The 26,871-nt window shown below is 40.7% G+C and overlaps 1 protein-coding gene and 1 long non-coding RNA gene across 3 annotated transcripts in view; both read right to left on the reverse strand.

Annotated features, from left to right (window-relative positions):
- The window catches only part of LOC142099145 (ranaspumin-like), a 151,223-nt gene that overhangs the window by 97,208 nt on the left and 27,144 nt on the right, over positions 1-26,871 (reverse strand). The gene's annotated exons all lie outside the window — the stretch shown is intronic.
- Positions 21,468-25,782, reverse strand: LOC142099146 (uncharacterized). Its single transcript, XR_012678480.1, has 2 exons — positions 22,889-25,782; positions 21,468-21,656 (listed from the first exon to the last, which is right to left on the reverse strand). It is a non-coding gene; the product is annotated as an uncharacterized LOC142099146 (long non-coding RNA).

Consider the following 26,871-nt stretch of genomic DNA (forward strand, 5'->3'; position numbering starts at 1 on the left):
TCAGGAGAAGAGATATAAAGTTGAATATCATCGGCGTATAGGTGATACTGAAGGCTGAATGAGGTGATGAGAGCACCAAGGGAGGAAGTATAGAGTGAGAAGAGTAGAGGGCCAAGAACAGAGCCCTGAGGGACTCCTACAGGGAGGGCAGAGGGGGGGAGGATGAACCGGACATAGATACAGAGAAAGAGCGGTTGGCGAGATAGGAGGTGAACCATGTAAGGACAGAGCCAGAGAGACCGAGAGAGGGAAGTGTCTGCAAGAGGAAGGGGTGGTCTACGGTGTCAAAGGCTGCGGATAGGTCCAGGAGGATGAGCAGGGAGAAGTGACCCCTGGATTTAGCAGAGAGGAGATCATTTGTTACATTGGTCAGGGCAGTTTCAGTAGAGTGGAGGGGGCGGAAGCCAGATTGGAGAGGGTCAAGGAGGGAATTGTCAGAGAGGTGACAGGTGAGGCGGTTGCAAACAATACGCTCGAGAAGATTAGAGGTGTAGGGGAGAAGAGAAATGGGGCGGTAGTTGGCGAGTGTGGTGGGATCGAGATTAGGTTTTTTTAGAATAGGAGAGATGAGGGCATGTTTGAAGGAGGAGGGGACAGTACCAGTGGAGAGAGACATATTGAAGAGGTGAGCTAAGTAAGCGCAGACAGTGGGGGAGAAGGAGCGAAGAAGGTGAGAGGGGATGAGATCCGGTTGACAGGTAGACAGGGGAGAAGAAAGAATGAGGGAGTGGACTTCATCACCCATAGTAGGGCGGAAGGAGTCCCAGGATGGGATAAGGGGAGAGGGAGGAGCAAAGAGAGGGGCCGGAGAGGAAGGGGATGAGGATATATCGAGTCGGATGGTCTCAAATTTGGATGGGGAAAAATGAGGCAAAATCTGTAGCAGAGAGGGAGAGTGGGATAGGAGGAGGGGGAGGGGTGAGGAGAGAGGTGAATGTGGCAAAGAGGCGGCGGGGATTAGAGGACTGAGAAGAAATGAGGGACTTAAAGAAAGATTGTTTAGAAAGGGGGAGGGCGGTGCAGTAGGAGGAGAGGATAAATTTGAAGTGGAGGAAGTCAGCCAGGGAGCGAGATTTCCTCCAAAGGCGTTCAGCAGCACGAGTGCACTTCTGGAGGAAGCGGGTGAAATTAGAGTGCCAGGGTTGGGGAATTAAGCGGCAGCGGTGGACAAAAGTGGCAGGGGCAACAGCGTCCAAGGCAGTGGTGAGAGAGTGGTTGTAAAGAGAGGTGGCGTTATCAGGGCAGACCAGGGAGGGAAGAGGGGATGGTAGAGTTTCAAGAGAGGAGGAAAAGGAAGTAGGGTCAACAGCAGCAAGATTACGCCTAGTGAGGGTAGTTTTAGGGAGGGGGGAAGCAGGGGAAGAGGACAGATTGAAGGAGAGTAGATGGTGGTCAGAGAGTGGGAAGGGAGAGTTGGAGAAGTCAGAGAGATCACATAGATGAGAGAAAACAAGGTCAAGGGAGTGACCAAGGCAGTGGGTGGGGGAACAGGTCCACTGCGTGAGGCCAAGGGAGGAAGAAAGGGCGAGAAGTTAGAAAGTTAAATCACAGAAGTTAGAAAGTTAAATCACAAATAACATTTCCAGTCTGTATTTGTCTTGATGAAGCTTTACCACCACTTCTTCATGCGTAGGTTAATGTTTACTTTCTGGGAAGAGAAAAAGATCCTAGCAGTATTGTGTGTTTTATAACATGAGTGACTTAACACTATAAAAATAATGCAGCTTGTTGTCATTCATACCTTCAGCTGAGCTTGCAATCTGCGCAATGAAGTTAATCATATTCTTGGTCTTTCTATGTGTTGCCATCTTTTGGGGTATGCAATATTAATGTGTTAGCATTGCTTGTAATAAACTGCTGATAAATGTTATTCTGAATTTGATGTAATCTGAAAATAATGTATACAAATATGTGTAAATACATTATCTATACTTATACTCAGCACATTCTAATTTACCCATGTTCTATTTGAAGCTTATGGTAACAATCCACCTCCTGATCCATCCACTTCTCCACCTGGAAATGGATCGTGTATAATGTCTGCAATTCAGGTATAGTATTTTGTATATGAAAAAAAGTTGTTTTTTTTAGTATTGTTTGAAGACAGTAAAGTAGATAATGCCTATCTACACTAAGGTCTCAACTTGATTTAAACTCCATTCATTATTCTGTAGCTACAGTATAGTATATTAAAGTCAGAAGATAAATCAATATGATCACATTGGACCATTGATTTATTAAGGAAAGTTAAACAAAATATTTAGTAATTTTCCTTACTCAAATGTTCTGGACAAAACCATGTTGCAATGCAAGGGGTGCAAATTAGTTTATTATTTTGCACACAAGGAAACTCCTGGCTGTTTTTTTCATGTAGAACACAAATACTTGATAGCTTATGTGTACCATGAAATTTAAAGTTGCTCTAGGACAAGTCCTGTCCCAGCGATAAATCTTCCATCACATTTTAAATGTACCTCCCCCTCCAATGCAACATGGTTTTGCCTTACTTACTTACTTACTTTTGCTTAACTTCCCTTAATGAATCAGGCCCATTGTTTCTTTTGTTTCTTTTTTTTTTGCCCAGAGAGAGAGAGAGAGAGAGACACACCAAATTAAGGGCAACATTAGAGCTTTGGGCAATTTGTTATAATTGCTATGTGTATGTAATGCCTCTCCGGAGCAGATCAGGGTTTGGCGTTTCCCGACCTTTTGTGGCAAGAATTTAGGAAGTGACCAGACTCGCCACAGTAGATACATAGTTTGTCTCGGCGTCTTCTGTCACTTTCCTCAGAGGACAAACGGGATCTTCCAATTTGCATAGGTTCATCAACAATGGAAGGATGCAGCACAGAATGTGGAACTGGTCTATGGGTCAGGTGTCGGGACACCTCCTTCTTTGCCGATCTCTCTCGGAAGCGCAGGTCTACTTTGTTACACAGAGATATGATGACATCCAAGGGGGTAGTTAGTTCATGGGATGCCAGTACATCTTTAATGCGATCTGATAACCCCTGCTAAAAAGCACCCACTAATGCTTCATTGTTCCAGGGCAGTTCAGAAGATAATGTACGAAACTCAATAACGTATTGGGCTACAGAATGGTTCCCTTGGCGTAGCCTGAGGATACCCGTAGAAGCAGAGGAGATTCGACCAGGTTCATCAAAAATCCGAGGAAAGGTCAACAGGAAGGATGCGTAGTTACTGAGAAGAGGGTTATCCCTCTCCCAGAGTGGGGAAGCCCAGGGTAAAGCTTGGCCAGTCAATAAAGAAACCACATATGCGACTTTAGTCCTGTCAGTAGGAAAGTTTTGGTGGTAAAGTTCAAACTGGATTGAACACTGGTTAAGGAAGCCACAACAAAATTTAGCTGGAGTGGGTAATCTGAGCGTAGAGGAAGTTGCAGAAAAGGCCTGATGCCTAAGAAGTTGCTCAGGAGGAGAAACGGGAACCACAGGCTGAGCTGCTTGAAGCATATCAAGACGGCCAGCAAGAGTCTGGAGACACTGCAGAATCTGGCGATGTGTATTATCTTGCTGTTCAACCCATGCTGAGGTGCTGTAACATATCCTTCGCAGAAGGCTCCACCGGGGGATCAGACATGTGGCCTGTTGTTACTGTCACTAATCTGAATAATATTTAGTGGATCCCTTGTCTCTGCCAAAAAGTAGAACTCACTCCGGAGTGCGGAGTCTAATGAGTAGGAGGTTTTTCGCCAGTTTCCCCTGCAAGAGGGTATGGATTTCGCTGCTTCTATCCCACAGGTCGCTGTCTCCTGAATAAATGCTGGCAGAGTAAATAGTGGAGCTTTAACACAATGGGTTGGTACAGGCGGTCAGAGAGACCCTAGATACACGAGCTTGATAGTCCCTGGCTCAGTGGTAATACAAGTGGTAGCAATACTGGAATATGATAACAGAGATGTAGATGACACGTGAGGACAACTGCAGATGGATACTGATGCAGTACAGTTGAATGAAAGAAATAACGGTTTAGGACTGGCTGATCTGTAGTAGGTAACTCAGGGCAACAGCAGACAATCACTAACATGGCAACAGTTCAGATAGAAGTGATAATGAGGTACAACTAGCTGATCCACAATTGGTAACTCAAGGTGACTGCAAGGAATACTAATACAGCAACAGTTCAACAATAGTAGTAACTGAGATAGAACTTAGCTAGTCCAAAAATGGTAACTCAAAGCATGGTAGGTGAATAACTGATACAGCAGCAGTTCAGACAAAGTTAGTGGTAAAGTAGAACTTAGCTGATCCGTAGATAATAACTCAGAGCATAGCAGGAGAATCATTGACACAGCAGCAGTTCAAACAGAGGCAGTAATTGCATAGAACTTAGCTGATCCGCAGATGATGATTCAAAGCAACAGGTGAGTTACTGGTACAGCGGCAGTTCAATATATAGAGGTAACGGAGGAATAGAACTTAGCTACTACATGAATGGTGATTCAGAATAACAGGTCAGCATAGCATAGCGGCAGTTTTAGTGTAGAAGCAGCAGAGGCGTTGAACTAGCTGATCCGTAGATGGTGATTCCGAGCAGCAGCGATGAGTACAGGTGCAACAGGCAGTTCATTAGCAACAGTTCAATATGTGGAAGTAACGGAGGAATAGAACTTAGCTGATCCATGCACGATGATTTAGAGTAACGGGTGAGTTACTGGTACAGCGGCGGTCCTAATGGAGAGGCAGCGGTGGTATTGAGCTAGCTGAACAGGAGATGGTGATTCCGAGCAGCGATGAGTACAGTTGCAACAGATAGTTCATAAATGGCAGCAGCAGAGAAGAGTACAGCTGATCCAGGATGTATAAGCAAACAACAAGTAAGTCAGACCACAGGAAGTTAAATCCTACTGAGAGTGAGTAACTCGAAGAACAGGCAAAGGACAGGAACAATGGGAGGTTTAAATAGTGCTCCAAAATGCTTAGAACCAATGGGAACAGGTGAGAGGTCATATGCGAGGGTAATAGGTAGCACATGCGCAGAACCAAATACAGATGATGCCTCGATAATGAAGTTAGTAATTTTGATCACCGCTTACAGGAGGAAGGTAACAACGCCGGTACTTGTCTGTGGGACCGGCGTGCGACAGTCACTCTCCAGTTTCCAGTCACATTGCTCTGTGCCATTGATATGGATTCACATCAGTCCACAGAAGACCAGGATCACCAAGCAGCTGCTGGCACCATTCATGATGATATTAATCTATCTAGGTCAGGCCTGTCCAATCTGCGGCCCTCCAGGTGTTGTGGAACTACAAGCCCCAGCATGCTTTGCCAGTAGACAACCTGTTGATAGCTGGAAGGGCATGCTAGGACTTGTAGTTTCACAACATCTGGAGGGCCGCAGATTGGACAGGCCTGATCTAGGTCATCTGCTAAAGCCTATGTTCAAGTGCATAGTGGTTTTAAGTCTAGGAAACAAAATTGTAAACAATAAGCTATTACCTTGTTAAAGAAAAAAACACCTCTCTAATAAGGGTGAAGGTTTACTGTGGAAAAACATAAAATTGCCAATATGCCATTCTACCCAAAATATTAACAAGCATACCAGCATCAGATAGCTCCCTTCTCTCAGCTAGATCCCAGCACCTGCAATCTACAATGTCATCAGCCTCACCCATATCAGTGTGTACATCATTCTTCCTCTTGGAATTTGTAGTTCATTTTACGGCAGAGCGGTCACAATTATTGGGCAATTCTTTTAGACCAGACCAAATGTCAAAATGTTGTGCTGACTCATCTGCATCACCACTGTGTGCCTTGGAAAAGCTAGATTCTGGCGAAGCAAATAAAGTACTTGATCTATAAGTCCGACTTAATTAGCGGAATTTCTTTGTTTCATCCCCTCATTCAATTTCTCTAGCTACTCACTTCACAGGTGACTATTTTGAGTGGTTTCAGCACCTTGCACAACATGGAAATATTCTCCACTATGCTTGACTAAAGTACATTCCCCCTCATATTTTATTCTTCTTGCAGCTGCTGCAATCTACTACATGCTGCTGCAGAATGCCAAAAATGACCCGAAATATTTTGGGACACAGACAGCATCTCCTGCACTGTCATTTTTAAAAAGCTCTGTACCACCAAGTTGGTTGTGTGAACAAAACAGGGAATGTGTGTTATGACTCGCCGGGCTCTCTGTCAGAGTAACTAGATAGAAAGATAGCTAGATAGATAGTTTGTTAGGGATAGGTAGGTAGGTAGTTAGGTAAGTTAGCCACTGGGTGTTTAGATGAGTAGTTAGTTTAGTTCTTAGATAGATTAGATAGATTAGTTTAGATAGATCAGATAGGCAGATAGATTAGCTAGATAGATTAGATAGGTGTTAGATAGGGTCAGTTTGGTCTGTTCTCTGTCAGAATCTGCCCTCAATTCATGCTGTCATTTCTATATTATGCCTCACCTGGCCAGCCTGTTTCTCCTTGCTCATTCACCTGGCTTCTTCATTACCACTTGCAGCCTATTGGTTCTGCTCTCCTTAAAAAGCCGGCTAATCCTCTACATTTACCTTAGTGTTCTGCTCCCTTGTGTTTGCCCTGTTACCTGCTCCTGTTGTTTCCTGCCGGCTAAGTGTATTCCTGTGTACAAGACCTTTTCCGTTGCTGACTACTCTTCATTGGATTTCCCTGTGTACCGACTCGGCTCTGCTTTGACTCTTCTACTGTGTTGATATCCCATGTACCAGACTTGATTCTGTTCCTGACAATTCTACTATCTATTCACCAGTTCCAATTAGCTATCTCCTGGACCCCGGTAAAGTCGTACTCCCAGGCATGGCTCCGGCGTGAGCTGCAGTTCCTCCTCATGCTAACCTAATATGGAGACGCAGCCCCTGCAGCATCTCTGTGCTCAGATTTCAACAATCTTCCTTTGGCTCCGGACTCAACCTTGCCACAGGTACTATTGACTGTTTACATATATCACTGTGTGCCTATAATTGTAGTTACCCCTAGCAACCGCCAAGGAACTTTTTCCCTCAAATCTCCAGTACTGTGTGTTGTAGTTACCCCAGGCAACTGCCTAAGAAGTGTACCCTAAATCTCCAGACTCTTACCGGTACTGTGGATAGCAGTTACCCTTGGAAACCGCCTAAGAGCTGTTGCTCTCAAATCTCCAGACTGTCACCGGTACTGTGGGTTGTAGTTACTCCTGGAATGTGCCTAAGAACTGTTACCCCTAAATCTCCAGACTCTCATGGTACTGTGGGTTGCAGTTACCCCTGGCAACCGCCTAAGAACTATTTCCCTAAAATCTCCGGACTCTGCCCGATACTCTGTGTTGTAGTTACTCTTAGCTACTGCCTACATTCAGTTTCATCATCTTTACCTATCACTGCAAGTTCCGTTCCTTTCCAGACAAGCAGCGGTACAGAAGTCGCTGTGGATCAGGGGACTTCTCTATCAACTGTTCCTTATTTATTCCAGTGGCCACGAATGATATATCAGTCTTGACACCATCTATTCAGTGTCTCACCAGACTCCCTCCTGCACTTCCTACTCTACGGCCTCGGTAACTCTATTCCTGGGTTCTCCCCAGCCAGTGCACATCTCACGACCCTCTGTTTGTCTGCAGCCAAGTCTGTCCCCAAAACTAGGGGCAACAGTGAACACCGCACTTTCGGAGCAGACTCCGGGTTTTGCTGTACTGGCTGGATGGGTTCTTAACAATGGGATTGAATTCTCCCCACTGTACTGCTCTAACAATATTGGTGGCATTATCAGAAATCACATATCCTCAGGAGAGTCCAAGCGGGATAAGTCATGTTGCAATGACATCCCTTAGTTTTTCAAACAGATTGTTAGCAGAATGTAGCTGGTGATACACAAATTGAGGATACCACTTTGTTTGTCCAACAGGATGAGAGGGATATTTGTGTAGTTCGCTAACAGCCCGAGTGTAGCCGGTGATACACAAATTGAGGATGCCACTTTGGAAATAGAAGAGGATGAGGGGGAGATTTGTGGAGGTGATGAGGGCGCTAATGAGGATGTTGATGAGGTTGTTTGTGTCAGTCCTGCACCAGTGGCAGCAGTTTTGGCACGTGACAAGAAAAAGGCATTGTCATGCCAGGCCATAAAACCAAGAAATCCACTTCTTATGTGTGGAATTATTTCTACCCCAATCCAGACAACAATTGTATAGCCATTTGTAGTGTATGTCAAGCCACAGTCAGTCGAGGGAGGGACCTTAACCATCTTGGAACCTCGTCTTTGTTACACCATTTGACGAGAGTTCATGGCAAAGTATTGGGAAAAGCTGAAAGTTCTTCCAAAAAATTACAAACACTCCATCATCAACTAGGACCCTCTGCTCACTGACATCCCGAAGACTACAAAATACACCCACCACACCATCCTCATCAATATCCTCAGTAGCGCTCGGAGTTAGCCCTGCATCCCACTTATTAAGGCTGGATGACTCCGGCACTATTATTGATTCCTCTGAAGAAAGCCTTAGTCCCACTGCTGCTGCTGTTGCTGCTGCTGGGGGTGAATCGTCAGCCCAGAGGAAGGCCAAGAAAAAGAGCAGTCCTACATTTCAACAATTAACTGTGAAACAATCATTTGCGAGGGGAAGCAAATTTGACAGCAGTCGCCAAGCGAATCACAGACTCCATGGCTGCCATGTTAGTGTTAGATCTGCATCCAATATCCACAATAAACGTAGCTGGTTTTTTACAGTTAATTGAGGTTTTGTGTCCGCGTTACAGAATTCCATCGCGACACCATTTTTCCTGTAAAGCTATTCCACAACTATACCAAAAAGTGTGTACAAATGTAGAGATTGCGCTGAAAAATGCCATTCTGCCCACTGTTCACTTAACCACAGATTTGTGGACAAGTGGAAGTGGTCAAACCAAAGACTATATGACTGTGACAGCCCACTGGGTTGGTCATTCACCTTCACCAGCAGGAACAGCAGCAGCATGTACACCACTACGTAACATTTGTCACAGGCAGGCCACTCTTTGTATCACCGGCTTCACTGACAATTTGTTACGCAAACTAAGAGATGTGATTGATACATGGCTTATACCACTTGGACTCTCCCCAGGATATGTCATTTCTGAAAACGCCATCAATATAGTGCGAGCATTACAGCTGGGTGATTTCCAGCACATTCCCTGTTTTGCTCACACCATCAACTTGGTGGTGCAGAGCTTCCTACGAAATAACCGTGAGGTGTAAGAGATGCTTTCGGTGGCCTGTAAAATTTCAGGCCATTTCAGGCATTCGGCCACAGCATGTAGGAGATTACAGCAGCTCCAAGAGCAGTTTAACTTGCCCTGTCACCAACTTAAGCAAGAGGTGGTAACTAGGTGGAATTCCACCCTGTACATGCTGCAGAGGATGGAGGAACAGCGCAAAGCCATCCAAGTGTATTGCACAAGCCATGACATTGGGAAAGGAGGGGGCGTGTATTTCAGTCTTGCACAGTGGGGAATCCTTTCAGTGCTGTGCAAGGTGCTGAAACAATTTGAAGTTGTGACGTGTGAAGTGAGTGCAGATTCTGCTAGTTTGAGTCAAGTCATTCCTTTATTTAGACTATTGGAAAAGCAGCTTGAGATACTGAGGGAGGAGATGAAAGCAAGCAATTCCGCAAAGTATTTTGGCCTTGTCGATCAAGTACTTAATTCGCTTCACAATGATCCTCGAGTTATTAAGATCTTGAGCTTGGGTCAGTACGTTTTGACCACTGTGCTTGATGCAAGGTTTAAGACCTACATTGATTCTTTGCTTCAAAATGAACGAGATGTGAACTTTTGCAAGGAGATTTTGCTCAGCAAGTTGTCTGCTGAACTGGGCCTTGGCTTGACAACATGTCCTCCTTCAGTTTCTCAAGCAGCTGCTGCTCGTAAAAAAAAATTAAATTTTCCCAAAAAAAGCAAGGAGGACGCAGAGGGCACACCAGAACAGTTTAACATCTGGGCTGGTTTGAAGGATTTTTAAAAAAAATGTGTGTCCATCCAAGAGATCCAAGCACTGACTGTTCTCTAATGGCGGATTCAAGTGGCGATTAATTGATAGTCTGTGATGATGACGTACACACTGATGAGGGTAAGGATGAAGCTGAAAATGATGACGATAACATCTTTTTAAAACTTTCTATGTAAGTGTAGGGTGCAATCTACCCCCAAAGAGGAAAGGGACTTGGGGCATTTCCATATCACATACCGTCTTGAAAGGCTGCTGTTTGGGCAATTTCTCCTTAAGTGTAGGGTGTCATAAACAGAGGACCCCAAACTGTCTTTTTTCATTTCTCTTAATATTGTACAGTCTATAACGGCTGAATTTTTTGGTATTTTATACAAGTGGAGGGGGGCCTTGATAGACCGAAACCAAACTGTCTTTCTCCATTCCAATTAATATTGTACAGTCTATAACAGCTGAATTTTTTGGTATTTTATACAAGTGGAGGGGGGCCTAGAGAAACAGAAACCAAACTGGCTTTCTCCATTCCAATTAATATTGTACAGTCTATAACAGCTGAATTTTTTGGTATTTGATACAAGTGGAGGGGGGCCTAGAGAGACCGAAACCAAACTGTCTTTCTCCATTCCAATTATTATTGTACAGTCTATAAGGGCTGAATTTTTTGTATTTACAACAACTGGAGGGGGGCCTAAAGAGACAGAAAGCAAACTACCTTTATCCATTTCTTTACATATTTAAGTATAAGTGTAGGGTGTAATATACATCCAAAGACGATGGCTGCATTGCCAATATTCATAGATGGAGAGGAAGACAATCTGGTTTGTGTGTAGAATTAATGAAGGCCTACCAGGAATGAAACTGTTTGTTGGATAATTTATTAGCTTTACAATTACATTACTTATCCTAGAAACAGGTGGAGCACTAAATTTGGTTATTTTATGCCCAAAAACATTGAATTTTAATCAAAATAGCAAAACAAAACCAAACAAAACCAAAACCAAAACCAAAACACGCAAGGGCGGTTTTGCAAAATCAAAACCAAAACACAAAGGTATTCCAGATCCAAAACCAAAAACAAAACCAAAACACAGGGGTCAGTGAGCATCTCTAATAATGTAGAAGCAAAAAAATGAGCAAAATTATGTGATTTTAGCATATTTTATCAATTTTTCTAAACAAAATACAGATTCAAAACCAAAACAGGCGAAGGCGGTTTTGCCAAAACACAAAGTTAATACAGATCCAAAACCAAAGCACGAGGGTTAGTAAACATCTCTACTTTAGAATCCTATTTCTCAGTAAATGTAGCCTGTAGTATATAGTACATACACATCTGGACATAAACCAACAGTTACAGGTACATTACATCTATGTAGTTGTTTCTGACAGCTTCTATCTAAGTAAGAGAAGAAGCAGTTGGTGTTCAATGTTGTATATGTAATATGTTTTATGACCCTAAGGGGCATATTCAATTGTCATGGGAAACGCTGAAAATCTCGCGGTCCGCGCATTATTACCGTTAGTGCGCGGAAAAAACTTTATTACGGAAGTTTTCTCGTTGGATTTCAGCTTGCGGCTCCCTGAGCCGCAAGCTGAAATCCAGCTATTACTGTAATAACGGTAATAGTTTTTAATCGCCGCGGGAATCGGACAATAGAATATGCCCCTATAAGTGTATAAAATTATTTATGTACCTATAATATTAACCATATTAACCCTGTGCCCCCATTTTACCATAAAGCAGTGCATGGCCATTTAATTTACACAGCACAGATCTTGCCCCCATCTAAACTCAGGTGAGTGGTACAGATCCCCTTCTCGAATGTATGTGTCTCTATATATCATTTCCCACTATCTCTGTTTCCCCTTTGTGTTTGTCTCTCTTTATCCAACTTTGAATGTCTAGCTCTCAACCTGTCTCCCCATGAATGCCTCTGCCCTTGTGTGTGTGTGTGGGTGTGATTAAAAAATTAAATTTACTTAAAAAAAACTTAATTCATTTGATAGCATTTTTAAAACAATATCTGTTATCACCATCTTGAGACGGCGACTACAGAACAAGTATTGTGTCTGTACTAGTAATGAGTTGATACCTGCAATCATATGGAAATCCCATCTAGAAATCCTGTGTTTGCTCCTCTCCATAACATTGGAACAAGTAATTGTAAAGGGGCCACAAGAAAACTTGGGGTAGTCCCCAGGCGCCTGTACACAAAAACAGTGGAGGTGGATAAATAAATGAGTATTTATTTGAACATAATCACGGTGGTGAAATGGAGGCATAAACTTCCACCTTCTTATCCTGCGATAATATTAAAACAAGCACAATAAACATTCAGCAATCTTGCTGGTATGTAAAAAGTCTCAGAAACAGACAGCCGTCTGTTTGATTTCCTTCTAATAGAAAGTGGTTGCCAAGTCTGAAAACAATAATGAAATCGCCATGTGCATAAGGCCCAAACAACAATGGGTATTGTAGTCTCATCGACTGTAAACAACGAGTTTCCGTCCAGATTGCACAATGTACAGTCAATATAAAGTCAATATAGGTTGGCAAATAACTCCAAGGATGCTAGCAACTCCGGTACACCACATTGGGGATAAGGAACAGAGAGAGGAGTTAACTCACCCCGCTTCTGCAGGATCTGTTCCACAGGTGTCCGTTCGGGGAAGCCGCTGTGCGAGTCTCCGTCCGCGCTGTTAGACATCCAGCTGCCGAGTGAAAGTTGATAGTTCGCGCATGCGCATGCGGTTGTTTGTGTCCGGTCTGTGTTAGCTTGAAGCCGGCTTGTCAGTGAAAAGTATAGATGCTGCTGATTATCGGTAAATCCGTTTAGAATAGGTACCCTACGCGTTTCACCCAATGAAGGGCTTCCTCGGGGATACATTTTTCTGATTCCTCCGTATAAGGCTTCTCTTTAACCTAATTCTCTGGCTAACAGGGTCTCAGCTCAGCAGAGAAGTGCTGACAAATGGCTACACTCATCGGATTGTGTTAAAATAGATACATACAGACTGCCCTAGACATCTGTTGTCATTCAATGATTGTTTGACACATTTTGTAGCCTCTAATTGCCCAAACGTTACCGAGGCTCTCCCAGTACCTGAAAACGCAGTCTCAATTTAAGTTGTGAGTTATCTCACTGACACCAACCCCATACACTTCTTTAGGATCTGTTTCTGTGTTATTGACAATCACCTGCTTCTCAAACCAATCCTGACCCATTTATCCAATACCCCTGTGGGACTCCTCTGTCTGACGCTGAGATTAACCTCTACACGGATAAGCACTGTGCATATTCAGTGAAAATCTAGCTAAGCTTTAAATTCAAGTCTTCGCTGCCACCTTGTGGTAATTTTCAAGATATACAGGCATTTCTATTGTATATCATATAATGTATCTGTTTTGAAACAGAGGTGCCGATGAACAGCTTCTCTTACAATATATGCAGATTGTAACAAAATTGCTACATAATATCTAGATATTTAGGATCTATATCCCCAATTTGTTTGAAGACTCTTATCTAAACTATCAGGATACTTCACTGTGACTTTCTATCAAAAGGCTGGTGTCAACTTCATAACAACAAAGTTATATATTAAAAAAAATAATAATAATTTCAACTGAAAAATGTATTTATTCTAATTACAGCCTAATTAATATATGATTATAAGTTCAGCTTTTATTTAACTTACAAATATTTTCTAGCTGATCTGTTTAATAACAATTTCCAAAATATACAGACATTTCTATTTCTATATGTATCATATAATTCTTTGCCAATTATACTGCATTAAGTTTACTACACTATACTTTAGAACACCTTAAGCTGACCAGCCTGTTAATACTCTGAAATATATTTGGCTACACATAACGTCTGATACATTAATTCCAACAAGGCAAAATCACACATTTGAGCACTAATTATGTATTTAAAGACAGGACCCAGTCTATTCATAAAGTACTTCAACATTGTACTACGGCTTGACTAGATGGCAAATTAATCCACCCACTGGGGAGGAGGTGATATGTGACAAAGCCGATTATCGATTCAAAGCAAATCTATACTTAACTTCTGTACCTTTATTCTCTATTTGACGATCTTGAAGTGGTCATCTAATGGGCAAAGATAAGAAAGGCTAGTCCAAACGGATTCACGAAAAATCCACAGAAACACCTAAACGTCAGGATGTACAGCTATATATCTTCATTCTATAACTTCTTCTCCAGAACAAGACAATAGTTCTCCTTCCTCGCCAGAAGTTTCCAAATCTACAGAAATGGCTACCTTCACTAATTCTACCTCTATTGAATGCACTGTGAGTCCCAATCAAGATATCGGGGCGATCTTACAACTAATACAATCCTTACCCACAAAGGCTGAACTTCCTTCTAAGAAAGATTTTGAATTATTGGAATTCAGACTTAAGGAAACAGTTAAGAAGTAAGTTGTCATGCTGCCGGCTGATCTGACTTGACTATCATCAAGAATGTCTACATTAGAGGACATCAAGGATAAGGTTGTGGCACACCATGATCTTCTTAATGAAACAGTAGCTCAACAAGCTCAAGAATTACAACTACTACAAAATAGAGTTGATGACCTTGATAACAGGGGCCGCAGAAACAATTTTCAAATTCGTGGGATTTCTGAAGACATATTTACACAAAATTTAATTGCCTTCCTCACTAAGGTTTTTAATAAATTTTAAGAATAAGACCTTACCACCAACATTTAATTTGACAGAGCCCATAGGGCCCTCAGACCACAAGGTTCTCCATATGAACGCCCAAGAGATGTAATATGTCATCTCCATTATTTTATACAGAAGGAGAAATTCTCCAGAAATTTAGAAAATTGAATACAGTAGACTATGATGGCAATAAACTTCAGATATTCCAAGATCTCTTGTGGCATACCTTACAACTACACATGTATGCTCAAACCCTTAACAGATATTTTACGTTCTAAGAAAATTAAATATCGTTGGGGATTTCCTCTCAATCTACAAGTGTCCAATAGCGGAAAGACAGAGTTCTTGAGAACACCCCAAGACATTAAGCCTTTTTGTTCTCATTTAGGTTTGATGGAGATAGAACTCCCAGAATGGCCACAACAATTTGCCCGACCACAGCCAGCTTGTTGTAAGGAATTACCTTGACATTTGCACCTCCGACCACTAGAGGTCTCTGTATTTGCAAATTTGCCCTTATCCAAGATGGCCAGTTTGGAATCAAAGAGAAACCATCTTGGATCCTGTTTCCTGTTTGGGCCTATAAATGGCACTTCCTGGTTCAGACATATGCTTGAGTATTCTGCTTGCTCAGCTCCTGCTACCTGCTATTCTACCTTGCATCTGTGACTACCTGCTTGTGTACTGACCCGGCAAAACGTCTGACTACCCGCTTGAAAGTAGCCATATACTTTTCTTTTTTACATAATAGTCATATGGATCTTGAGTTATGCCCTTACATGTGATATTTGAGAAAGTAAAACTTTTTTTGTCCTTGATTAGAATTATCTGTGATAATTGTAAGTGAAGTCAAAAGTAAGATAACCCAAAGATTAATACCTCAGATGGCCCAAGAGATGAACAATGGTTCCTGATGTGAAAAGTTCTAAGTTTGTGTCTCAGAAAAATATTGTGTTTGGCCTGATGATGATGATAATAAATGTCTTTATTTGTAATTTATGGTCATTATCGGTACTTTTGTGTTTATTATATATATATATATATATATATATATATATATATATATATATATATATATAAAAAAATCAATGTTGTTTTCAATGTGCAATTGGTGCTCTTTATTCCTAATGGGTCTAAGTGGACCCCTATGCCTTGTTGAAAGCACAACTTAAAAGAAGGTGGTTGGATTATTAGTGTCCCACAATGGCCTGTGAGTAAAACAACTGCCTTTGATGGGAAAGATCTAAAGTTCTAGTCCTAAAGAGCATTATTTTGGAAAAATGATCCAATGTGGTTTTAATTTTGTGCATTTTTGCACTTTTGTTATATACATATTTTTTCTTAAAGTGACATAATGATTTATGTTGTGTTTTAAATAGTTTAATATCCAAATACCGTATTTTCCGCACTATAAGGCGCACCGGATTATAAGGCGCAGTCTCAATAACGGGGTCTTTTTCTGTACTTAACCCATACATAAGGCGCATGCTAAAACATACGGTCTACAAAAAAAAGTTAACGAAAGCAAAACAGTGAGTGAGTTGAACTTTATTAACAATACACTCACATTATTTTTTAATCAATCTTCTCCCACAAATCCATCAAAGTCCTCATCTTCTGTGTCTGAATTGAACAGCTGGGCAATTTCACCATCAAACATGCCGGGTTCCCTCTTATCATTGTCGAAGTCCGTCTCGTTGTCAGGTGGCTGTTCAGCAATGATGCCGGCTTTCGCGAAAGCTCGGACAACAATTAAAGCAGATACCTTAGCCCAGGCATCCACAATCCATTCACATATGGTGGCGTAACTTGCCCGGCGCTGGCTCCCAGTCTTAGTAAAGGTGTGTTCACCGTCTGTCATCCATCGCTCCCACGCCGCTCGCAACTTCACTTTGAACGCCCTGTTTACACCAATGTCCAGAGGTTGGAGTTCTTTTGTTAATCCTCCCGGAATGATGGCAAGCTCCGAATTCATTTGCTTCACTTGGTTTTTCACAGTAGCGGTGAGATGGGCGCGCATGGAGTCGCAGATCAACAGGGACGGTGATGGTGGAAAAACCATCCGGTCTCTTTACATACATCTCTCTCAGCCACTCTCTCATCTTCTCCTCATCCATCCAGCCCTTTTGATTGGCCTTAACGATGACTCCGGAAAGTATGGAAACATTTCTTTTGGCAGTGTCTTCCTCTTAAAAATGACCATAGGTGGTAGTTGCTGTCCATTACCGTGGCAACCAAGAACAACAGTGAAAGCCGACTTCTCATGCCACGTGGTGCGTATCAATACCATGCTGTTCCCCTTTTTCTCCACAGTATGGTTCACGGGGATGTCAAAAGTGAGGGGGACCTCATCCATGTTGGTGATGTGGTTGGGCTGGATCTTTTTGTCTATAATCTTGTTACTGCAGTAGGTGCGGAAGATGGCCAGCTTTTCTTTGTAATCCGCTGGCAGTTGCTGCGCCACGGTAGTCCTTGCGCGGATGGAGAGATGACACCTTTTCATAAAACGAGAACACCAAGACGGACCTCCTTGAAAGTGTTCGATCCTCATGTCTTGTGCTATCATTGTTGCCTTTAGTTGAATGGTGACTGTAGAGACGCTTCTCCTGGCTGTTCTTTGTTCAATAATCCATTGCTCAAGTTGGTCTTCTAACTGTGGCCACCTCACTTTGTTCCCGCGGAAACTCTGTTTCGTCTTCTTAACTTGGCCCAGTTCATTTTCTTGCTTCCTCCACTTCCGAACCATAGATTCATTTATGTTGAATTCTTTCGCAGCTGCTCTATTTCCATTTACAACCGCGTAACTGATGGCCTGTAGTTTGAATTGTGCCTCGTAGGCATGTCTCTTCACTGGTGCCATTTTCGGGGGCCCTTAGACAAACCAGCGTACGTAGTGTACGTATTACGTCCCTGTGTCAGCTGGAAATGGTCCGACAGTCAATCAAGCGGAGCACTTACCAAAGTCACACAACAACAATTTAACAGTTTTGGGAACTCAGTGCACATATAAGGCGCACAGGATTATTAGGCGCACAGCCATTTTTGGAGAAAATTTAAGTCTCTTAGGTGCGCCTTATAGTGCGGAAAATACGGTATATGTGATTTTATGTTTACACCAACTTTTTAAAATTGGAAACCTAGTGATCTGCTGTGTGCTTTTTTTTTTTTCTCTCTCTGATTCCACCTGATATTAATTATGTCCAGAATCCCAGATTCTAGAGGGCCTTTTTAACGAAGTGGACCATTACTACTTTGCTACTCTTTATGGACACCACATTTTTGCAGTGGAGAAGCGTGTAAGAGATTTTATGCTTCATTTGCGTTTTTTAAAGTTTTATTTCTGGATGGACTTATTAACACCTCACTACCCCTGCAGCTGTAATTAAGAGTTTTATTTGCAACACCGGTCCTTATTTACAAAGGTGAGCGGATATTGCCGCAAGAGTCTGCAATCATTGAATGTTAGAGAAAATCTCTGGCCAGGGTATTGCTACAGAAGGCCCTATAGGTAAGAATATCCTGCTCACTTCTAGGAGACTGATTAAAAAGGAGCCAGCAGGAGGAGTTATTTTCATTTCACACTAAAGGAGGAATTGGAAGGCTGGTTACCAGCGGTTGGCAATTAGCTGGAATATTCAAGAAAGGTCTGTTTTAAACTCATTTGCACTTTGAACTACATCAGTGGATTGTGGGCATCAAGAGCCTAGAATTTATTAAAGTATAAGTGGCTAATGATAAGATGTTTTAATTCATTACTTTTTCAACCGGATTTTAAATTGTCTGAACTATTATCAGACTGCATTTAACACCCATGCTGGTTTTCAACTGACTTTTTTTTTTTTCTGTGGGAAGTGTGTAATTGAGTTTCCGGGGAGTGCACCCCCCAGGATTGAATAAATAGTCATCCTAGAAATAACTTACAAGCGCTTTAAGAGGTGGATTTTTGTTATGTTTTATTCATGCTATCTGATAAATTGCAGTGTATGAGTATTTTATATGTTGTGGAAATGCAATGGCTATGTGTTATTGATGTTTACTTACATTGAATTAACGTTTTAATTACAAATTGTTTGGTGCTTTGAAAGAGTCAGAGAACAGCATCTTTTCTTTGTCCCCCTTTCATACTATATCATGTTGTACTGCACCAGCAACGCGCACTGCGCCAGCATCAGTGTGCAACAATATAGTGCATGGAGCCCAAAACAGGTGGGCCTTTGTGTGCTTTAAACATACTTACCAACCTTTGGTAAGTTAATGTCCGGGAGATCCCAGGCAGGGGGGTGTGGTTGGAGGGCGGGAGAGGCATGACGCAGCAATTTGCTGCATTTTGGCTCCGCCCCCCGCAACAAAATGACGTTTCATCGTGGGGGGCAGGTCCAAAACGACGCGATTCACCGCAAACTGCGTCATTTTGATGATCAAGATGCCATATGCGGGATATTTTCCTGCTCGCCCGGGAGACATACCACAATTTCGGGAGTTTCTCGGACATTCCGGGAGAGTTGGCAAGTATGGCTTTAAATGCCAGGGCTGATTTTTAGTCCCAGTCTGGCCCTGCCCACAACTGTCCCAATCTTCATTCTGAGCTACACTTATTCCACTTGTCACAGCTGTGACCTATCAATTAGAATGTAGGCTGTTTTATGAGCAGGGCCCTACATACCCTTCTCTTTCATTTATGAATTCAGTTTGTCTACTGAGTATGTCCTTGTTTTATGTATGTCCTCACTGTTTGGCACTGCGGAGCACTTTACTAAATCTACAATAATATTCTCTGTAAAGCAATGCATTATATGTGGGCACTATAAAGGTTAATAATTAGTGAAGTATGGTGCAGGTTATAATAAAGGTTATAATAAAGGTGTAATAAACAGGTGAAGTATAGCGGTCTCCAACATGTATCCAAATGTAAATTAAACCTTTTCATGCTAAAAGGTTAGTTGCAGTAGAGATGGTCGTTATCATTTGTCAAAATTGTTGATGCTTTTATCTTTTTTTGTTACTTTTAAACATGGTATATAAAATTCATAGAGTATACTTTAATTAAACCTCACTAACATAAAAAAAGTTATGAGCAAGTATAATAAAAAAGTTGAAATCTGATATTTATCCTTATGCTTATTTCATACAAATAGATAAGATGTTGATGTTTTTGCCTTGATGCCATAAATATTTGATATTTCAATGTTATCCACTTGTTATATAAGGAGGGCAACAACTCTTGCCCGTACACGGTGGAGAGCAAGAGTACAGTGTAGATTATTGCAAAAAGGTAAATAACTTGAATACTGCAGTGAAATTGCTTTCATGCATTGGCTACACATGGTATAACATAGCGCAAGAAGATAAAATGTAGTAATATTTATGACATCATTTAGAGTAGACCACAATTTTATGGCCCACACATAGGTGTAAAATTATGACCATAAAAATGCCGGTGGTAGTCAGCATATCGATGCTGACTACCCCGACAATACTTACCCCGATGCGGCGATCCTGAACGGCTACTTCACTTGGCTCCAGGACGACTGCTTTGACCGCTGACTGCCAGGGATGGGGACCAATGAAAAATCTGGCCACTCTGCATGACGTCACTGCCGACCGCGACACTTTTCTCCTTGCTGTTAAGGTGCAAATGTAAGTATGCCCATACACAATGTACAACGCTAAGCAAAGTAGATTGTGTATGGGCGCATACTTACATTTGCACCTCAACAGCAAGGAGAAGAGCGTCGCGGTTGGCAGTGACGTCATGCAGAGTGGCCGGATTCTTCATTGGTCGCAATCCCTGGCAGTCGTCCTGGAGCCAGGTCGTGAAGTAGCCGTTTAGGGTCGCCGCGTCAGGGTAAGTATTGTCTGAATAATGGCAGCCTTTATTCCGTACCCCACCCAAAAATGCAGCCTTACGCTTTTGTTTTAAGCTACAAGATGTGTGCAACTCAAAATACACTGTAAATTTAAGTCATATTACCTCTGTGGTTTTATATTGGGAATCCCTTTGTATGTTAAGTTGAAAGTGAAAATGTATCTCTGCTGCATTGCTAATACTAAGTTAGAGCTCACAAATGTATGTGACTTAGGGGGGAAATTCAATTCCCCCCGAAGTACCGCCGGGTTAAAACTATTACCGTTATTACAGCAGTTTTAACCCGGCTTTCAGAGATCTGCGAGCACAAAGCCGGCGTTAGAACTACCGTAATAACGGTAATAATGCACAGGCCGCGTTACTTTTAACAATAACGTGGCCAATTGAATATGCCCCTTAATGTTTGCATATGTGTTACATTAATGCTCTAGTTGTCAATGAGGAATCCCTTTGCCTGTAATTGAATTCTCACAGTAACCTTTGTGAGACATCACAGTTGTATCTTATATTTTGCTCATTTGTTGAAAAAATGTAATTCAGAGATACTTTGTACATATAGGTTACATTTTTTTCTGGCTAGAGGTAAAAATGAAGTTAGTATGTGACAGATGTCTTGTATTTTAACACTGTGAATTTTGAATTTGTCTTGTTGAGTTTAGTAGCAGAACTTTGTATTACAGCTGTTCATTTACATATATGTTTATTGTTTCCTTCATATAACTACAACCCAGGGGCAGGCTGGGCTGGAGGGCACCAGTATTTTTTTTCCCCATTTAAAATGTTCCTAATAGGCTGCTGAGTTGAGTTTTAACCCCCAGGCTAAAATTTGCCAGCTCTCCCCTACTACTACCATTTGGAGTTTCTTATTTTCATTTGTTTTTTTGTTTTTTAAGTGTATAAGATTTTCTGATTAATTCATCTGGATTTTTAACTAAATAATTACAATACACGTTTTATTTGCAATAGATTTATTGATTAAAGAAATCATTCAGGAGATAAAGCAACAATCAACAATTCTCAAAAACATGGAGCGTCCAATGCGAATGAGAATTTCAGACAATCATTAATATTAATTTGCACAGATTTGGAATCAGTTTTCTCCCTTGGAAGTCAATGTGTTATGGTTGGAGTCCTCTGCATCTGTAAAATAATATTGAACAATATAAATATATAGCAGTTTGATCCAAGAATGAATGAATAATTAAGCTCATACTATATCCTTTGTTGAAACAAAACAGATCTTTAATTGAAGTAGCTTAAATTTAAAAAATGTCTATACAGTACATGTTAGTTTTGCTCGCTGTGCATGATAATAAAATAAGAGCGCAAGTTAAACAGATATTCACACTTCTAGGTTACATTTCCTCTGGGGACCTTAGACAGAAGAGAGTAAGATGCCTTCAGTTTATTCTATGTGCTCTGAGTATTCTCATACTCTTCTATGCTGCATGACAGCTTCCTATACTGTGTGGACTGTGTCCTTGTACAACAGTTACACAGCCAGTTTTTGTGAATTCTGGAGCAATGTCTAATGTTACTGTTGGACATTTATTGAAGCTGTTGCTCTGGAGAATACACAAACACTTCCATACACTAGTGACACATTTATAAGTGCAGGTGTATCTTTTCTCCACCATAAGATTACATCTATGTATTTGCAAATATTTTCACCAGTCTCAAAGAATTACTAAAATAAATTAAATGAGTTTAAAAAAAAAAACGACAACACCTGAGAAACACTTTGATGCAACATTGAAGTTTTTCTTTCTATATCACTTTTTTATTGCCAGTGACAATGGGCATTTCAGACAGTGATTGAGCTCATTATAACATTACATAATATACAAAAGTGTGTTATTGCCAGCAACAGTATTGCTATCAGTAGTAATATACATGAGTTTGCATGGGAAAGCCTATATAACAAGTATTGTGATAGTAGTTAAAACTCTGCGATGCATGTTCTGTTATCACCATATCGGAATGGTGGTAACAGAGCAAAACTATTAAAAAAAAAATGTAATTATTTAAATATAATAAATAGTATTTTAATGTATAATTTTTTAGAATTTTTTTTTTTGTCCTTTTTGTTACCAAAAAATCATCTATTTCCCAACAAATTTTTTTTTAGCTGTGCTTTCAGTTCCAAGTGATGTCTGTACACACACTGACCAACTGAAGATGTAAGTTATCCCTAACCACTCTGGGCCAGTATCGCTGGGGCAGCAGAGAATCACTTAGCTTCTACGTTATTAAATTGCAGCAAAAAATAGATATCAAATCGGGCTGCAGTGCTCCAGCAGAAGCGCAACATGGTTATATGTAAAGTTATACGTGCAACCTGTTACTTTAATTGCTATCTGTTTTACACTTACCAAATCAGATTTCAACCGATAGGTGCGGGAGCTACACCAGGTAAAGAAGGTCCACCAAGTCCACCAGGGCCACTGCCACCTCCACCTCCAAGCTTACATGGAATAAATAGGATAGTATTATAAGCAACTTGAAAAAACCAAGTTGTAACATAACCAGTTATTCTAGTACATGGGGCTAAATAGACAGCCTACATTCATAACAGTCTGGAATACATTGTTTGTGATCTCTCCCTGAAAGTCATATACATTTGGAAAGTATGGCTAAGACTGTAGTTGGCTATACTAACGTCCAAGCCCAAGGGTAGGTAACATTTGCATAGACACCACCAGTCAGCTGTGAAGTTGCAGCTATCAGATTATTCCCATGTGATCAGATTCATGTGTGGCCCATATCACAGGGCTCCAGTGCTCTCTGATGGCAAATAAGGATTTATCATGTCACATTATTGCAGGGATTTATTGTAAGCTCCAGCTTTATATATGAGGATGGAAGAGACACTTTATACTGTTATGATATATTCCAGATCAACATGTATTTAAAGAGTGTGAACATTAAGCATATTCTGGAAGGGATTGGTCATGCCTCAAAAAAAGGTAATTTATATAGCCAAAAAGGTGGCATTACTCCATAAATGCCATTTGTGACATTGTGCTATTATTCTCAAGCCAATGTACCCCTTTATATGGGTTAAGTACAAGGCTCAGCGCAAGATGGGGGTGAATGTGGAGGTACAAATGTTACTCATTATTATGGGGGACATGGAATAGGGTGTTTCTAGTTGTATGCTGGCTAACTGCAGGAAAGTGCCTTATCTTGTGTTATAGGACAAGTTGCTTAAATTAACTTGATCAGAGGGAAATAGCACATGTAGGGGGTGTTACTGCTTTACAGGGTAGTCACAAATCTATTTATCCCCTCTGAGTTCCCTGATTTATACAGGTTATGATAAGTATACAATCTCCCTATATGGGTTTATGGTAATTTGTACTCTCCATCAGCATATAGTTCCTCTCTATGCAGCCTATCTATAATAGCACTATTATATCAGACAAACCATATTGTCACAACTCACCATTTATGCTAATTATGCTTCAGTGTGTATATCATACATTACTATTATACTCATAATTGTTACACTGTTACCATAACATGATTATGTGCTAAATGTTTGGACAAATAGTTTCCATATACTGTACTCTTATATATTTTTATAACAGTGTACACTGTGGGGTTTAAAAGTACAATTGTTATATTATTAATGTCATTTTAGTTGTACTTGAAGTAATACATTTTTCATATATAAGATTGATGTATGATTTGTAAACACAACTAAATCTGTGGTTGGTTTTCAGGATACCAGCAGTTACGCTGGTTATTTTATATTCTAATGTATGTGGCAGTAATAGGGAGACTCAATGGGATGGACTTTGTACACTATATATGGGTAAGTACAGCTTTATTCACCCCAATACCAATGAGTCTCAAGACTCTTGGAAGAAGAAGGGGAGAATGCTCAGAACCCGCCTCCCAACACAGGGACAAGGACTAAGTGCAGTTATTCATATTAATAACAGCAACCAAAGGTTATCATAGAGCCACAATCGGACAAGAAGCCAATCATTGAAGCTTAGACGCTTTACTGCCAATGAGATCAGGTTTGCAAGATATTATTGGCCAGTGTGTGTCTGCTGGACCTGATTGGTTTCCCATCATAGATCTGCTATTTATACTATGTGCAGCCACATTTGTCACTTTGTAGAGGGATAGTAAATAAAGAAGCTGTTTTCTTTATAATTGCTCCTGAGGCTTCTCACTGACAGCACAGGAGAGAAGGCAGATAGCAGATTGGTTGGGGTCTAAATGAGAGGATCATCTGGGGGGAGGGGGAAATAATAAGACTAAAAGGAGAAGAGAGAGAAATAAGAGGAGGAAGACAACAGAGGTGAGAGAGACCAGAGAGTTGAGGGATGAAGGAAAGGGCACATGAGACAATGCATCTGGGGAGAACAAGGAAAACTGAGGGAAGAAAAGAAACTTAGTTGGGGGAGGGAGACTGGGTGGCAGAGGCCTTGGTGGATACAAGAGCATTGAGAAGAAAAGTTCTTTCCCTGGTGACAGATGAAATGTGCTGGTGCTGAGAATACAGTGTGAGCAGATGTGCAGAACAAGCACAGCAGGAGAAGGCATTGGATCTGCTGACAGTGCTGGAATATGCGTGGCTGACAGCATTGATATAAGTGTGTGTGTGTGTGTGTGTGTGTGTGTGTGTGTGTGTTTATGTAAATGTGTTCAGCAGTGTTCCATAAATTGTTTACCAATAGTGTTTTCGTTAATGTACTGTTAGTGTAAATGTTGGCACTAGATAACATTTTACATTATGGGCTTGATTCAGAGTGAAGCAAACATTTGCATGGCGTATACTCAGAAAGTGAACATACATAACTGGGGCGATTCAGACCTCAGGGAAGGGGTGTTCTAATGTAGGTAATGTACACTAAGGGCTTGTTCGAACAATTGTGTATGGATTCAGTCTGGGACATAGATTCAGATACGGTTGAAAAAGCAGTTTTATTTGAGGATGTCATGGGCAGGTGTAAGTAGTGGAAGATGATGATGACAAACACCAGAACTAGTGAACCGCTTGTAATTAGAGGTTTGCATATGATTCACTGACGCTTATTGAGTCTATAGTAGTTGCTCAGCCGCAGATTAGGATTTGCCAAGCGTGTTGTAGCAAAGATAAAAAAAGTTGTTGTTTTGTTTTGTACGCATGTCGGAGATTTCTGTCTGTAGATTATTTATTGCTGCTCATTAATGTTTGAATTTACTAGCAAATATTTTACAATATTATTTAGTATTTCACACTTACCAGAGTACACGCAGGGTCTAGTGGAGGCAGTGGCTGTTGCAGACTTGCAGTCAAAGTTGTCTGAAATAAAATTATACTCTATTTGAGTCTGCATAATAGACTTTGCAAAATAATTGAACTGTATAAAGTACTTTACCAATGTCATTGATTTAAAATATTGAGCTACCAATTTTCCACTATGTTATGACAAAATAAAATCATAACTTGCAGTGCTCTTTTTCCTAAATGGATTTGAAATAACTTTAATGTTTTTGGGTTTATAATGCGGCATATTGGTTATAACAAAAATTACAATGGAACACCTAATAAAGGTGACTATTGGCTCAAACAACAAAACATAGCCTAAAATATTTCATACCTGAACGTTGATTTTATTAACTTTGTTTATTACATAGTTTGATCCTGAGATAACATCTGCATTGCTAACATGTGGAATTCCCCATGATAGTGTAACTTGTAGTAACTGTGATACTGAATAGTCAATGACTGATTTATAAGACTAAACGTAAGAGGCCAAATGACAACAATGCCTTCAATTTGTATTTAAATTGCATCTTGAAATGAATACTTTCAAACCAAATTCACAAATGTGAACTTCTTTAAACATTTTTTTATGGATTTTAAATGCAGCATTAAACGAAAAAGTTTGGGATTTTGAGCTAACTCCAGTTCTGTGAATTTTACTGCCTGTCTATTAATTAGATTTACACATGTGTTAAGACAGTAACACCAGAATGCATCTCTATGTGATTACACAACATACATTGTAATTCAAACTTTATAGTGCAATATTACCAAAATATAATGTACTTTATATTTACCACTAGACTGTTAATTGTATCGCGTAATTCTCCATCAAATAGTAGACCCATATTAGGGTTTTCCTTCTGAAACATGATATTGTTTTAGTTATACAGCATAGTAAATCATATAGCAGACTCTACAAGAAGCATTATAATGTCAACATATAATGCAGCACTTTCCATAGAATATTTAATCATTCACATTAGTCCCTGCTCCAGGGGAACTTGCAGTTAAACTTCTCTACCACACAAACACAGTAGGATCCATTTTGTCAGAAGCCAATAAGCCTATCAGTATGTTTTTTAGACT

Source organism: Mixophyes fleayi, chromosome 8 (assembly GCF_038048845.1).
Source record: "Mixophyes fleayi isolate aMixFle1 chromosome 8, aMixFle1.hap1, whole genome shotgun sequence".
Classification (NCBI taxonomy): domain Eukaryota; kingdom Metazoa; phylum Chordata; class Amphibia; order Anura; family Limnodynastidae; genus Mixophyes; species Mixophyes fleayi.